The 14,207-nt window shown below is 42.2% G+C and overlaps 1 long non-coding RNA gene across 1 annotated transcript in view; it reads right to left on the bottom strand.

Moving 5' to 3' along the window:
* Positions 1–49: 49 nt before the first annotated feature.
* Positions 50–14,207, bottom strand: part of LOC113996959 — a 29,025-nt gene continuing 14,867 nt past the window's right edge. Inside the window, exons 5-7 of the long non-coding RNA XR_005567118.1 lie at positions 7,380–7,530; positions 5,843–5,980; positions 50–1,653 (exon numbers count right to left, since the gene is read on the bottom strand). This is a non-coding gene — a long non-coding RNA (uncharacterized LOC113996959). The remainder of the gene's footprint in view (positions 1,654–5,842; positions 5,981–7,379; positions 7,531–14,207) is intronic.

Raw genomic sequence — 14,207 nt, 5'->3', positions numbered from 1 at the left:
CTGTGCATGCAAGCAAAGCAAAACAAGGAATTAAATCACTGCTTCCCATGGGCAGGCAGGTGTTCATCCAACTCAAGAGAGCAGGGCCCCATCACATGTAACGATTACTTGGGAACATAAACTCCAAATGTCCCCTTCTTTCTCCTTCCATCTCCTTTTTATACTGAGCATGATGTCATATTGTATGGAATATCCCTTTTGGTCAGTTGGAGTCACCTGTTCCATCTGTGCTTTCTCCCAACTTGCCAAGCATTCCCAGCCTGCTTGCTTGTGTTACAGTATGAAAGGCAGAGAAAACCTTGGCTCTGTGTAAGCACTGCTCAGCAATAACAAAAACGTTTCTATATAATTGACACTGTTCAGCCCAAATCCAAAAGACAGCCCCAGTCTAGCTACTGTGAAGAAAATTAACTCTACTCTAGCCAAAACCAGCACACACCCCCAGACCTGCACTTCAGTAACAGGTTAATGTAGCAGATCCATCCACTGCCATAGCCATTAGGTGCCTGTACTGAGCTAAGAGTTTCACCAGAGGACAGTAGAAAGCACGCCTGTTGCTGTGGTGAATTAACTACTAATTTTGCAACAGGAGGTTTCCAACAGGAAAACTGTTCATTCTGACTGCCGAGTTGCCGTTACCTGGGGAAAAAACTAAGATAGGTTAGTTCTGCTGATGTACAGTAGTAGCCTCTCCTCTTTCTGTATTGCAGCCATTACTGTCACGGCCTGAATTTTAAAATGGTTCAGATGCATACTAGTAAGCTTACTTCACATTTTCAGGGCTGCCAGCAGACCTTATTTGACAGAATAATACGTCTTCCCAGACATCATAACCCTGGCTCCACACAAACCAGTCAGTAAGTCCAGATAGATTTTTTTTTTTTTTTTGCCAGAGGCCAGCAGTGGTTCCAGGCAGAAGGGACAGCCAAGAAATGAAATCTTCTGCTTTATTTGAAGCAGAAATCTTCTGCCTGTTCCAGGCAGCAGCATCAGACCACATCTAGAGCTGTTGAAATCAATGGAAAACTCATTCTTTAAGTTCAATGAGTTGTGTGTCAGATGCCTCACCTAATGGATCAAAATGTTGAGTGGCTGTGATTTGCCTTTGCCTTTCAAGATATTAATGAGAATCCAGGCAGCTGAGGGAAGACAACCTTCTCCATCCCCCACTATTTCTTCATGATAATTGAGGCAAGATTGGCCACCCAGTCTATTACTCAATATATCCTTTCATCCATGCTGTTTTTCTAAGGGTTTACTGCTCAGGAATGGATCTCTGTGGTTAAGGAAGTTTTGAAAATGATAAAGCAATGAGAGCTTTTAACTGAAGTCAAAGGTGATTGCTGAGAAAGAGAAAAACAATAGTATTTATGGCATTAGTGCTACAGTTTGACATGACTGGCTGATAAAGTAAAGTAGAGGAAAAGCGAACTTCCCATACAGCCCATGTTGGGTAAAGCACAAATATAGAGGTCAATAGCAAAAGACATGAAAGGAAGTTTACTCACCTGCAAGCCAGGTATAGCCAGTTCATCACGATCACCTCAAATCCAGTCAGTTGCTGATTAGGCAAGTAGTCACTTAGCACAAATTCAATTAACAGTGCCCTCAACCATGACAGAAATGTGCAGCTGCCTTTCCACTTTTCTGCATCTGGAAGAGGTGTAGGAAAGGGATATCCACACAAGGTTTTAAAGCCAGCCACTTCTAAAATCTCCTTTTGAATACAAATAGACAGGGATTTCCCAGCTGTTAAGATTTTTATTTTAATAAGCTGCTATTTTTAAATGAAATAAAAAAACCCCCAAACAAATAAAAACAAACCTGTTGAATAGTTCGGCAAATATTATACCAAAAATGTTGAGATCATTGGTCTGTACAGACTTGAAGAAACCAAGATCGAGCGAATGTATTTTATAATCTTTAAAAACAGAAAGTACTCCATTCACAACTGAAGAAGGAAAATATTTGGCAGAGACACGGAGCTGCTTATATACATTCATTATCCCTCAGGGCTCAGTACTGGGGCCAGTTCTGTTTAATATCTTTATCAATGACTGGACAAGGAGATCAAGTGCACTCTCAGTCAGTTTGCAGACGATACCAAGTTGGGTGGGAGCGTTGATCTGCTGGAGGGTAGGAAGGCTCTGCAGAGGAATCTGGACAGGCAGCATTGATGGGCCAAGGCCACTTGTATGAGATGCAACAGGTTGAATGCCAAATCTTCCACCTGGGTCGCAACAGCGCTACAGGCTTGGGAAAGAGCGGAAAAAGACTTGGAAGTGCTGGTTGACAGCAGCTGAACATGAGCCAGTAGTGTGCCCAGGTGGCCATAAAGGCCAACGGCATCCTGGCCTGTATCAGAAATAGCGTGGCCAGCAGGACGAGGGCAGTGATTGTTCCTCTGTACTTGGCACTGAGGAGGCTGCAATTTGAATCCTGTGTTCAGTTTTGGGCCCCTCATGATAACAAAGGCATTGAGGTGCTGGAGAGAAGGGCAATGAAACTAGAGAAGGGTCTGGAGCATAAGTCATATTAGGAGTGGCTGAGTGTAGTGGGTTTCTGTGGCTGGGTTTTGGCAGCGGGGTGGGGGGGGGAGCTACCGGGGTGGCTTTTGTTAGAAGCTGCTACAAGCTTCCCCTGTCCGGTGGAGCCAACGCCAGCCGGCTCCAGGACAGACTTCCTGCCACTGGCCAAGGCCGAGCCAATTTGGAATGATAGTAACACCTCTGTGATAACATATTTGAGAACAGAAGGTTGTTGCGCAGAAAGAATTCCAGCCAGGGAAGAGCAGAGTGAGAACATGAGAACAACAATGCACACACCAAGGTCAGTGCAGAAGGAGGGACAGGAGGTGCTCCAGGTGCCAGAGCTGAGGCCCTGCAGCCCCTGGTGCAGACCATGGTGGGGCAGCTGTGCCCCTGCAGCCCATGGGGGACCATTGGGGTGCAGAGACCCACCTGCAGCCCATGGAGGAGCCCTTGCTGGAGCAGGTGGATGCATGAAGGAGGCTGTGACCCCGTGGGAGGCCCAGGATGGAGCGGGGTCCTGCTGGAGATCTGCAGCCCGTGGAGAGGGAAGCCCACACTGGAGCAGGTTTATCCCAGGTAGGACTTGTGGCCCCTGTGGGGGACCCACGCTGGTACAGCTCATTCGTGAAGGACTGCACCCCATGGAGGAGTGACCCACGGGACAGCAGTCTGGGAAGAACTGCTGCCTGAGGGATGGACTCATGCTGGAGAGGTCCATCAAGGACTGTCTCTCGTGGGAGGGACCCCATGGGAGCAGGGGGAAGGACTCCTCTCCCTGAGCAGAGGCAGAAACAAGAGCTGACTGCAACCCCCTGTTCCCCATCCCCCTGCACCACTGGGGGGGAGGAGGGAGAACATGGAAGGAAGGAGGGGTGGAGGGAAGGTGGTTTTAAGACTGTTTTATTTCTTGTTCTTTGGCTCTTATCCTGTTAGTGATAAATTTAAGTACTATCCCCTCTTTGAGTCTGTTTTGCCTGTGAAGGTAATCAGTCACTGACCTCTCCCAGCTGTTATCTCAACTAATGAAGCTGGTTTTTTTCCTCTCCTCTGTCCAGCTGCAGAGGGAGAGGCTTTAGTGGGTACCTGGCACCTGGCCAGGGTCAACCCACTACACTGAGGAAGCTGGGGGTGTTTAGCTTGCAGGAGGCTCAGGTGTGACCTTATCACTGTCTACAAGTGCTTGAAAGGAGGCTGTAGCCAGGTGGGTGTCAGTCTCTTCTCCCAAGTAACATAGTATATAACAAGAAGAAACAACCTCAAGTTCTCCCAGGGAAGATTTAGATTGGATATTGGGAAAAATTTGTCCACCAAAAGGGTGGTGAGGCATTGAAACAGGCTGCCCAGGGAAGTGGTGGAATCACCATCGTTGGAGGTATTTAAAAAACATGTAGATGTGGCACTTCGGGACATAGTTTATAGGTAGACCTGGCAGAGCTGGATTAATGGTTGATCTTAAAGTTCTTCTCCAACCTACAAATTCTGTGATTGTCACAGTTATTAGTATAATGGAATGGCAGGAAATAACTACCTGTGGGGAATTCAGGGTTATCCTTGTTTTTTCAAGTAATAAAGGCGACAGACATGTCCCAGAGACATCTTTGAAAAGACGAAATTAAACATAGCTGGAAGCAAGTGATATAAGAATGTCTAGTGAGAACTAAAATAAGAAGCAGCTGAATTTGAAAAATCCATCCCAAAAAATGAAAAATGGCTCTTGAATTAAATGGGTTGTTTATTTGACCTTAGAGAGCTAAAGCAATGTGTTATGGCAAACATTTCTTTGCAAGGAGAAAATGAAAAAACGCAATATTCACTCTTTAAAGTGGAACTCATGTTGATTTTAGGAATCATCCGGGTTATAGATTTTTAGCTTAGTATAAGATAAAGAATTAATGGTGTATTTCTGAGGCAGCTGAAGGACTATTGTAGGCTGGAAGCAGATGGTCATAACCATATGCCTCCCATGCACTGGCTTTGATAAGCCAAAATGAAGTCACTTAATAATGGTGGGAAAACCATTTATTTTCCAAGATGTAAATGTTCTTTCAATATTAAAATATTGGCTAAGGAAGGATGAGAGATGATGTTGATTTAGAGCCTTGAAATGCTGTCAATGAAGTCTTTTTCAAAGAGGCTGTAAAGGAACTTCAGAATCAGAAGTGAAAGGTAAAGTCATATCATGAGTTAAAAACTAGCCGAGAGAGAGACTATGAAGAGCTAGAATAAATTGCTGCCTCTTAAAATGGAAAAAGGTTAATAGCACGATGCCCCAAGGACCCTGATTGGAGCCACTGTTCTGTATATTATTCAGAGTCTGGAAGGATGAATGGTCTGGTAGTAATATTTGCTTGTGATACAGATTATTTGGGTTTGGCACAGTTTGGGAGGATTATGAAGAATACCAGATGGATCTAATAAAGCTACTGTAAATGTCTGGAAGCAATATAATTGTAAATGAAGTATCAACTGCCATGGTTTAACCCCAGCAGCAACTAAGTACCATGCTGCCACTCACACACTCCCCCTCCCCAGTGGGGCATGGAGCAGAACTGGAAAAGGGTAAATGCAATGGTTTGAGCTAATAACAGTTTCATAATTGGAATAAAGTCAAGTATGATACTGATACTACTAATAATAATAGTAATGAAAAGGGAGGTAACAAAAAGAGAGAGAGAAATAAAACTCAAGGACAAAAAAACCCCTAGTGACTCACAATACAGTTGCTCACCAAGTATAAATGATGCCCATCCCATCCCTGAGTGGTGGTCACTCCTCCCAGCCAATTCCCCCCCAGTTCATATACTCAGCATGATGTTCTGTGGTGTGGAATATCTCTTTGGCCAGTTCGAATCAGCTTTCCTGGCTGTGCTGCTTCCTCCCAGCTTGTTGTGCACCTCCTCACTGGCAGAGCATGGAAAATCTAAAGTCCTTGGTTTAGAGTAAGTACTACTTAGCAACAACTAAACATCAGTGTGTTATCAACGTTATTCTCATACTTAATACAAAATATAGTATTTTGTATATAGTATTTTTGCACCTATAGCTACTAGGAGAAAAATTAACACTACCCCAGCTGAAATCAGGACACCAACAGACAAAGTTCAAGATAAGGGTTGTTGAAAGAAATGTAGGCTGTGGCACACTTGTGTGCAGTGGGCTCTGACTGAACTGCAACATCCAAGGACAGGTCTAAGCACAACTGGCAAGAAGACCATTAGAAAAACGCCAGTAAAACTACCACTGTGGTTGCTGTCATCTCGAGGCTGTTTGCAAATATGATTAGGGCCAGATTCAAAAAAGTGAAGTAGTACCTGGAGCACTTGGAGAAGATGTGTGAGAACCAGTTCGCCTTCCTCCCCGTGAGGGAAGTCTGCATCTCATGGGGGAATGCCACAGGGCTACCACAGCAGAAGCTATGCCAGAGGGTGTGGGTTGAGGGCTTTCATTTGCTTGGAGAAAAAAAAGGAAAAGAACGAATCCTTGACTTTGGCAGTGATTAAACTATTCCCAGGAAGATGCAATGCTTTAATGACTTTACCTATCTAGTGCATTTGATTAGTTGCATCCCCCCCAAAAATTTGATTCCTTCCAGCTATCCCAGAAAATACTTTATACAGGACGTTAGGGGTCCCACTTCATGCTTACTCACTGAAGAAGCAGGAACAGTAAAGTTGGAGGGTTAGACTATATTTTGCTCTGCTTTTATTCTAAGCAAAGTATTTCTCTGCGGCTGAATGGAATATTTGTGTCAAATAAACCAGTGTTTTTCATGGTTTATTTTGACAAGGAGAATATAGACTGTTTAAATTGTCCAGTTTAGCTGTCAAATCAATTTGTGGTGCTCAAGATGCAAGTGCATGTTGTCAGCTTAACCCGGACATCTGCTGAGTGTTCAGTAATTGTCAAGAAGTGAGTAAAGTACTAGCATTTGTAAGAAGAAAATGAAAGGTAATAAACAAAACAATGTGATACCATACAGTGTTCTTCTTGTCTTCACTTTGTCAGTTAACAACAGGCTGCATGAAACTTAAAGGTGTTTTTCAAAGACATCCCACGTTTCTTTCTTGTGTGGCTTTTTTCATTTCTACTCCCTCATTTCATCTACCTCTTTTTTTCTTTTGTTCCTTCACCAGACTACCATGTACCTTAAGTTCAGCCCCAAACACTCCGTCTACTATTTTTCCTTTTTTTCCTCCTCTCACCTCCTCAGGCAGCCATCCTATCACTTCGGTATATATTCGAGATTGAGAATAACTTGAATTTGAAAAGCATCTTTTTTTTTTTCTAAAAATCTCTATGCTTTCAATTCTTGAAATCTCCCACTTAAAAGAAAATGATCCAGACATAACCAGCTGACACTTTCACAAATCATCACTGTCATCATAAAAGGTCTCCAGTGGCAATGTGAGTTGTATATTCAGTATCCACTCCGAAAAAGAATAAAAGGAAGGAAAGTAACAGAATGTATTGGGGGAAGAATGCAGTGTGCTGCTCGGGCTTCTGTGAGACCAAGCAGCTCAGGGAGGAGATGCCCGGAAAGGTGAGTCTTCCTATTCAGCAAATGTAGGCTGAATGGCAGTGACAGACATCTCAAACTGCCAGCTGAAAAGATCTGAGTCATTCGGGTGAGATTTCTGAATATAAATGGCAAAAACCAACTCAGAGTAAGAAACTTCAAAGGGAAAGAGAAGACAGTATTACATCGTAGCAGAACTAATGAAGTTTGATCTCCTACATATTTGTTTCCCTATGTATTTTTCCTACAAAACTCCACTCAATAACCATGGATTTCCCCTCATCTTTCCCAGTTTACCTATATGTCCCTCAGCTCTCCTACAATATTCTCACCTCACTGCAGATCCTCTAATTACCAGGCAGGGAAGAGGCCAGATGTGCTCTAGCTGAATTCAAGCTCTGCAGCTGGTCCATTAGTAGCACAGGCTAACAGGTCAGCCCATTCTCTCCCAAAAGAACAATGGCTGAGTATTTCCTCCTTTTCCTGCATCACAAAGGAAATAATATGATTTTTTCTACCAAACCACAGGTTTTTTACATAATTTGCAGGAACTTTGCGAATTTGCCAAATATGCCTGAAATCAGTCTGAAGTTCATAGTTAGCAGAACTAAATTGATAGATGGGTGAACAAACAACCTGGGTGAGCAGGCACTGCTTTCATATGAAAACAGACTAAAAATAGTTTTCCGTTGTGAACGCCCAACACTCTGGAGCCTCTTTTCACAATGAATAGAATTAAATAATCTCAGCCATTTTAAATGAAGCCGAGATATGTGATCCAGCTGAAATAACTTTGTAAATGGAAATCAGCTCCTAGAAATACAAAAGATGAAAAAGGCAAAAGAATCTCTAATAAAATCTGGGTTGAAGCACTGCAAGTATTGAGCAGGCTTCTGGTAAAATAATATCATCCTGGTCACCAGATTCAGTCATTCTTGCCTTTTTTTAGCTTGTATGAAATAGGCGAGTGAGCTTTAGTTTATATTAATCCATCCAAAACCAAAATAATGACAGTCTCCTCCTAGCTAGCTGGTGGAGAATTAACTAGGTGGCATAGTAACTCTGCTCTCGGTGTGGAGATTTCCACATGGGCTTCTTGTGAGCCAGGTTGATTCTGGAAGCAGTATACCCGTGCTCTCGGGTGGATGCTCTCTAGGACTCACTGGGTTGAGCTTATGCTAGTTTGGACAGCCCTGTATTGCAGAGTTATCTACTATTTGCAGGTGCTGATGTCAAGTTTTACCACTGTTTTTATTAACTCTGTTATTGTCTTGTCTAGCTTATCCTAACACCTGCCTGCCCTAGGTAAAAAATGGCTTGAATTGTGAAAGCTACAGGGGACAGATAGTTGTGTGCATGTGTATGGGGGGAGAATGTCTGAAGCTGAACTCCTGAACTGTCAAGCTCAGCCTAGAAGCCTCCTGCTTACTAACTGCAACTTGTACAGGCTGGTAGTGAATTTTGGTAACACCTGGACTAAACAAAAGCAGCACGTCCTGAATCCTTCAATTAATGAAGAGACATGAGCCAGAGCCACCAATTACAAGGCTGATCACATGCATGCGCTTCAGACTGTTGAAACTAGGGAAAATGGGGTCCTTGAATTTTGGAAAGAAGAGTTGGTGACAAAATGAAGGGTTCCCAAAAAGAAGTGGTCTCAGTAAAAAGAAGGTGGCCTGGAAAAAGAAAGGTGGAGATCTTGGCTAGAGGAAAGGTCCTGAAACTGGAGGAAGATCCTAGAGTCCTGAGGGCTGTGTGTTGCTGAATGCTAGGGGATGGCCTTCCTGGATGAACAGTGATGTTCCTGCTGTGAAGAGAAGTTGAGACATAACACTGGGGTGGTGGCAAGAATGAGAGAGTGCATGAAATAATTAAGAAGGGTAACAGTTCTAATCTTGTTAGTTGTTAAGTAAACCCCAGTTCCCAGATCCATGGTGCGTTGTCATTTTTTCTGTCTCATCCATGCCACTGCTACTTATTTAAAGCAGTCTGAATTTCCTGGGCTAGAGATGATGTTGGATCATGTGAATTTTATACATTTCTTTGCTGTTGTAATACAAGAGATAAAAAGAACATTGTCATATAATTACCGTTTTCCTCCAAAGATTTCTCAGCTGATACAAAAGCACTCCAAAGCACACCGCCCAGTGGAAAGGAACACTGACACTTTTAACCTTGAAAGTAGACACCCAAACCAGAGTAATGGGATATAAAAGGTAAACTCTAATGTGTGCATGGAAAAGGCCTTTTCCAGATGTAATAAAAAAACCTTAATATGGAAACTCATCAATACTAAGAAGTCTGTAAACTGTTAAAATGTGTGTAATTACAATCAATTTATCAGGAATACAACATATTTACAATGCAATAGAACTGACTGGTGCCTCGCTGAGTCATAGTAATACTAACTTTTCAAAGAAATTGCCCGCAACTAACAGTGACATGTTTTTGAGTGACTAAGCCCAAGTCCTTTTCGTGAAGTGAACCACTGGAAATTTGCAATGACATCTCACTGTGTTTTAAACCCATCTAGATTATAAACACTAGTTTTGTATTAGCAATCTGCTTCTCCTTTCTCCTCTGTCTCCACAATAAACTCTTGACAACTCTTTTTGAAGGTCAGATGAGCATGTTAAGCTGTCCATGTGGATGTAACATTTTTTCACTGTTTTCAACTGTCTTGTAAGCAGAGCTGAGAAAAGTCAGAGGCCTCTAGTTCCTTGATTAGACAGAACCACTTGCTTTGGCAGCTCAATATCTTGTGGTAGCTCAGGGCAGGCATTTTCTTCTGACAGCATTCCAGTGATGTAATCATAAAAGCTGCAAACAATTATCTTCTCAGAGTGTTTCTGAAACTTACTAGTGAGGGCAGCAAGACAAACTAGCGAGGACAATGACTGTGATAGAACTCTTGGAAGAAAAAAAGGGTGTCACTACTTTGGCGTGTCATTTCCATTACACTTTTTACTGCTAGATCTTCACAATGCTAGACTAGGACAATAATAAATGATGGCCTTCTTATTTTCTGCAGAGTAAACTTGTGGGCTTTTTATGTTTTGCACCATTTTTGCAGACCTGTGCCCACTGTCTGTCTACAAAGAATATAGTTGCAGCATCTTTCATCCTGGTAAAACAAATATCATACAAAACCTCTGGTTTGCTCTCTGCAACCAGGCTTTCCAGCGGCCATTTGTTCCCTGACAAGGCACAACACTGCCTTTTACAGGTCCTGTAAAGTTCCACAAGGCTTTTCATCAGATCACATACATGATGAATAACATGGATCCTGGAAATCTGGGGGTAATTATCCCAAGCCTTTTCACTTTGTTGTATCCCCCCACTTTCTTGGAGGCTCACAGAAACCTTTTTGCTGTTGCCTTTTGCTTTAGGACTTCAGTAAAACTCAAGTCATATAAGAACATAACACTCAACTGCAAAAGGGTGACACAGTTACCTCGACAGAGGGAATAGCGATCAGATCTATTGCAAATGCTATTGCTGGAAGTAGGTAACAGATCTAGACTTAGTCTTTGGGACTGACTCTGAGCTAGGCATGCTGCCTAGTGAAAAAACCTCCAGTCACTGAGAAAGTGGCAAAGTACCCTGTTGTGGACTGCTAGTGACTTTTACACAAGCACTGTACAGCAGAATCTGGTTTCTTGCAAAACACCAGCTCTGTCAAGGTCACAGCTTGATAAGTCCTATTCAGAACACCCACACTAAACACATCAGAAAGCTGAGAGTAGGAGAAGGTGCTAAACACTACACTTTGGGTAAGCTCTGCTTACATGAGCTGGCTCTGTAGTGAATTCTGCCTCTAATTTGTACAGATCGCTGCACTGAAAGAGACAACCACTGTTGACACAAGTGCACACACGGTTCAGAACTGTGGCTCTTCCATTTGCTTACTGCAGTTACTGGGGAACTGTTCCCTAGCTAGGAAACACTATTTTTGTCATGCTAAAATTTCAAGCTGCTGTGGGAGCTGGTGTCTGCATTTCTAGTCATGGTTGATGAGGGAGCTGATACAAAACCAAAGCTACGGCAATTGGGACTAAAGAGGGAAATTATTATTCCATTAGCAGGAAAGCAAAATAAGCCTGACAAGTTACAAATCCATATTATGTGTCCTGAGCCCTAACCAATATATGTAATCCAACTTCACCTGTGTTTCTTGCAGCATTGCCATCACCAGTCTTTGTCTCTCCTAAATTCTCCTCAACTCCAGCTCCACTTACAGTCTCTTGATCTGTTCATGTAACATCCGAAGAGCTACTTATGTATCTTGTTTATAGCCTTTGGGCTTTCTGCTGAGCACAAGTGAGCACAGGGTAGGAAGAGCTACAGGCACGGTCACTGGTTAACCAGCTGCTGTCAGAAAGAAACCTCAGCTGAGTTCCCCTTGCTACTCCCTCTTTCCTGCTCCCATCCAGTCACCTGTCAGACCTTCATGTCTTCCAGATCTCTGTTCAGCCATCCCTTTTGCTGAAACTGGCCAGCATGTTCAAAACTCTTTGACAAAGACTTTATTTCCTTAAGATGTGACATCGAAAAATACAAACCAACCTCCTCTTTCTTCCTGTTTCTAAGAAAAACAACCCACTAAGAAGAGTGTGCACACTTAGCATCCTTATTCACCAGACAGTGAGAACTTACAGAAGTGAGAACCTGGTGAAGGACTGAGGTGCATGGCACTCCAAGTAACAGAAAAACTACCAAAAATCTAGGGAAGAAAACTTAGATTGAGCTCTGTATTCCTTTTTAGTCATGACCAAAGTGTCACTTATGCCCAGAGGTTTGCCTGTGATATAAAATGCGAGTGAGACAGCTTTCCTGCTGCCACCCTGGATTCCAGGGGTTGATTGTGGCTCTGCTGCAGCAGCACCACCACTCTGCACTAGCGGGGGAGGTATGGGGTGACATCCAAAGCATTACTCATGTCCTTCTATCTGGAGATAAGTGATGATGGCAGCCCCTGGCAGCTCTCCCTGGCTGCAGCCCAGAAGGCCCATAATGTCTGAGGGGGGAGGCTCTGTGCAAGTTCTCAGGCTCTTAAATCTGACTTCTCTCTACCCAGTCTCCCCAGAGCTCCAGATGTTGTCTAAAAGGCCACACACAACTGTATCAGCATTAACAATTCTGAGCAAATTCTGGTCTTCCAGTACTCCTGAGGTCTACCTTGGTGTGATCGCTGGCAATACAGGTGAGTGTTGGACCATTCATTGTAGGGAACCTGGGACAGCTACACAAAACAATCTAACAGCTTGGTTGAGCTCCACACAAATACTTTTGCTAATTTCAGGATAAGAGTACAGTAGATGTGAAACTCAGTCAAAAACTGTGAAAATCCTGTGTTGGTCTCAAGCCCAGCATGGAATGGCACATACTTCATTGCTGGTAGAGATCACTAGCCCTACAGTTAGCATCAGGGAGGAGGAAAATGCAGTGAAGTTGATTCATATATATAATATTCCCCATGTAAGTGTGTGGGACTTTAGCCTTTTACCATAACCTAAATTTTAAGAAAAACAACAACTTGTTTTCCAGTTCAATAACAAAAGCATATTTTATATTAGCCTGAGGAATAAGGGAGGGCAGGGTATGATGTAATTGTCTTCTTTGATGCTCCATATTTTGCAAATTCATGATATTTATGTGCTATGTTAAGCCATTGGAAGAGATGCTCTCAGCCAGAAGCAGCAAATAAATGAGAGCGGAAGATTACATTTGGAGAGTCATAATACCACATTTTATCAGACTTCTAACTAATAACTAGAGAGATCTAGTAGCTATAATGACATCTTACAAAGGTGTAATAAGATCTTTTGAATTAAAGAAAAATAGAAACGACAAGCAAAAATCCCAAGTAAAGATTGATATGAATGACTGGATTTAATGACCTGACTTCCTTAAACAGCAACAAACAAGTAGATAAGGTCTTGTTTCAAGACACATTTCTATCCATAGATTCTTCGCCGGAAGCCAGGCTACAAAGATCTGATTTTCTCCTCTTAGTGGTCATAAAATGTTGGCTGAAGCGGATTTTAGGTGCCTCATTCTTTTTTGAGCACTGACTATGATCTCCTGCAAGATGCCAAGGGGATCCCAACTAATTTACAGAAACCAGAAATCTGACTGTGAGAAACTATAAACAGAAGCTAGGGAAGTTAGGGATGACTGGCAGGATGGGAATACAACTTCCAACACCATCTTGAATTTGGAACCTGTATCCTGATTTTTTTCTAAAGGTTTGTGTTTTTTTTTTTTAACAGTACTCCAGAAAAGAAGCTATGCTAGCAAGAAGAGGGAAAAAATTGCAGAAATTTTTCAATGTTTCTTACTCTCCATTGCTCAGTGGCATAAAGTTACAAACCATAAAATCATTGTATTTCTTGGACATTCAGTTCACTACAATATGGAGAAATCTCTGAATTTGACGCCTGTATATTAGTAGTCACTTTAGCTATCACAGAGACACTTCCTATTCTGCACAGTTCCTCTGCTGTAACTCCATGCAAGTTATAGCCAAGAGTGCAACTACAGAAATCTAACTTTAGATCATTTGTTTCTGAAGCTGTGCTGCTGCCAGCAGAAATTCACTGAAAGAACAGCTTAAAAGGACATGTTTTTCCTAATACTATGTATTTTTATAATTTTATCGCTCATTGCCAAATGCAAGAGTTCAAGCTATTGTAGCTCTAGCAAGCTAATGGAGATGAGCCAATTTTTACCACTCAGAATCCTGGCTTTATTTCCACATTCCTGTCCACCCACTTGTTCTGTATTGTTCCATAAAACCACCTCATGCCTGATTTGTTTATTTTCAAATGTGTTACATTACTGTCTAATTACAGTGAGACAGTAGATGGACTTACTATTTCTATGTGAAATATGTGAATTGTAGCATAATCAAAATAATTTTGGAAAAATTATAAGCTTTAAATAAAGAAAACAGTGAATGAAGGAGTAAAACACAACCATGAAGTAGTCCTGACAACTCAGGAGTGTGTCAGGTGTTTCAGAAATCTTGAAGATTTGGGGAAATTGGTTTCTGGCACTGTACAGAGAAAAACCCAACCAAATAAAATCCCCTCCAGGCTGCTTGCTAATACATTTGAATGAAATTAATTTCTTTATATAGCTTACAGCATACAAAACTT

Source organism: Pipra filicauda, unplaced genomic scaffold, assembly GCF_003945595.2.
Source record: "Pipra filicauda isolate LSUMZ 115617 unplaced genomic scaffold, ASM394559v2 scaffold88_size2543281_pilon, whole genome shotgun sequence".
NCBI classification, from domain to species: Eukaryota; Metazoa; Chordata; class Aves; order Passeriformes; family Pipridae; genus Pipra; species Pipra filicauda.
This window is presented reverse-complemented; position numbering and strand designations above follow the sequence as displayed.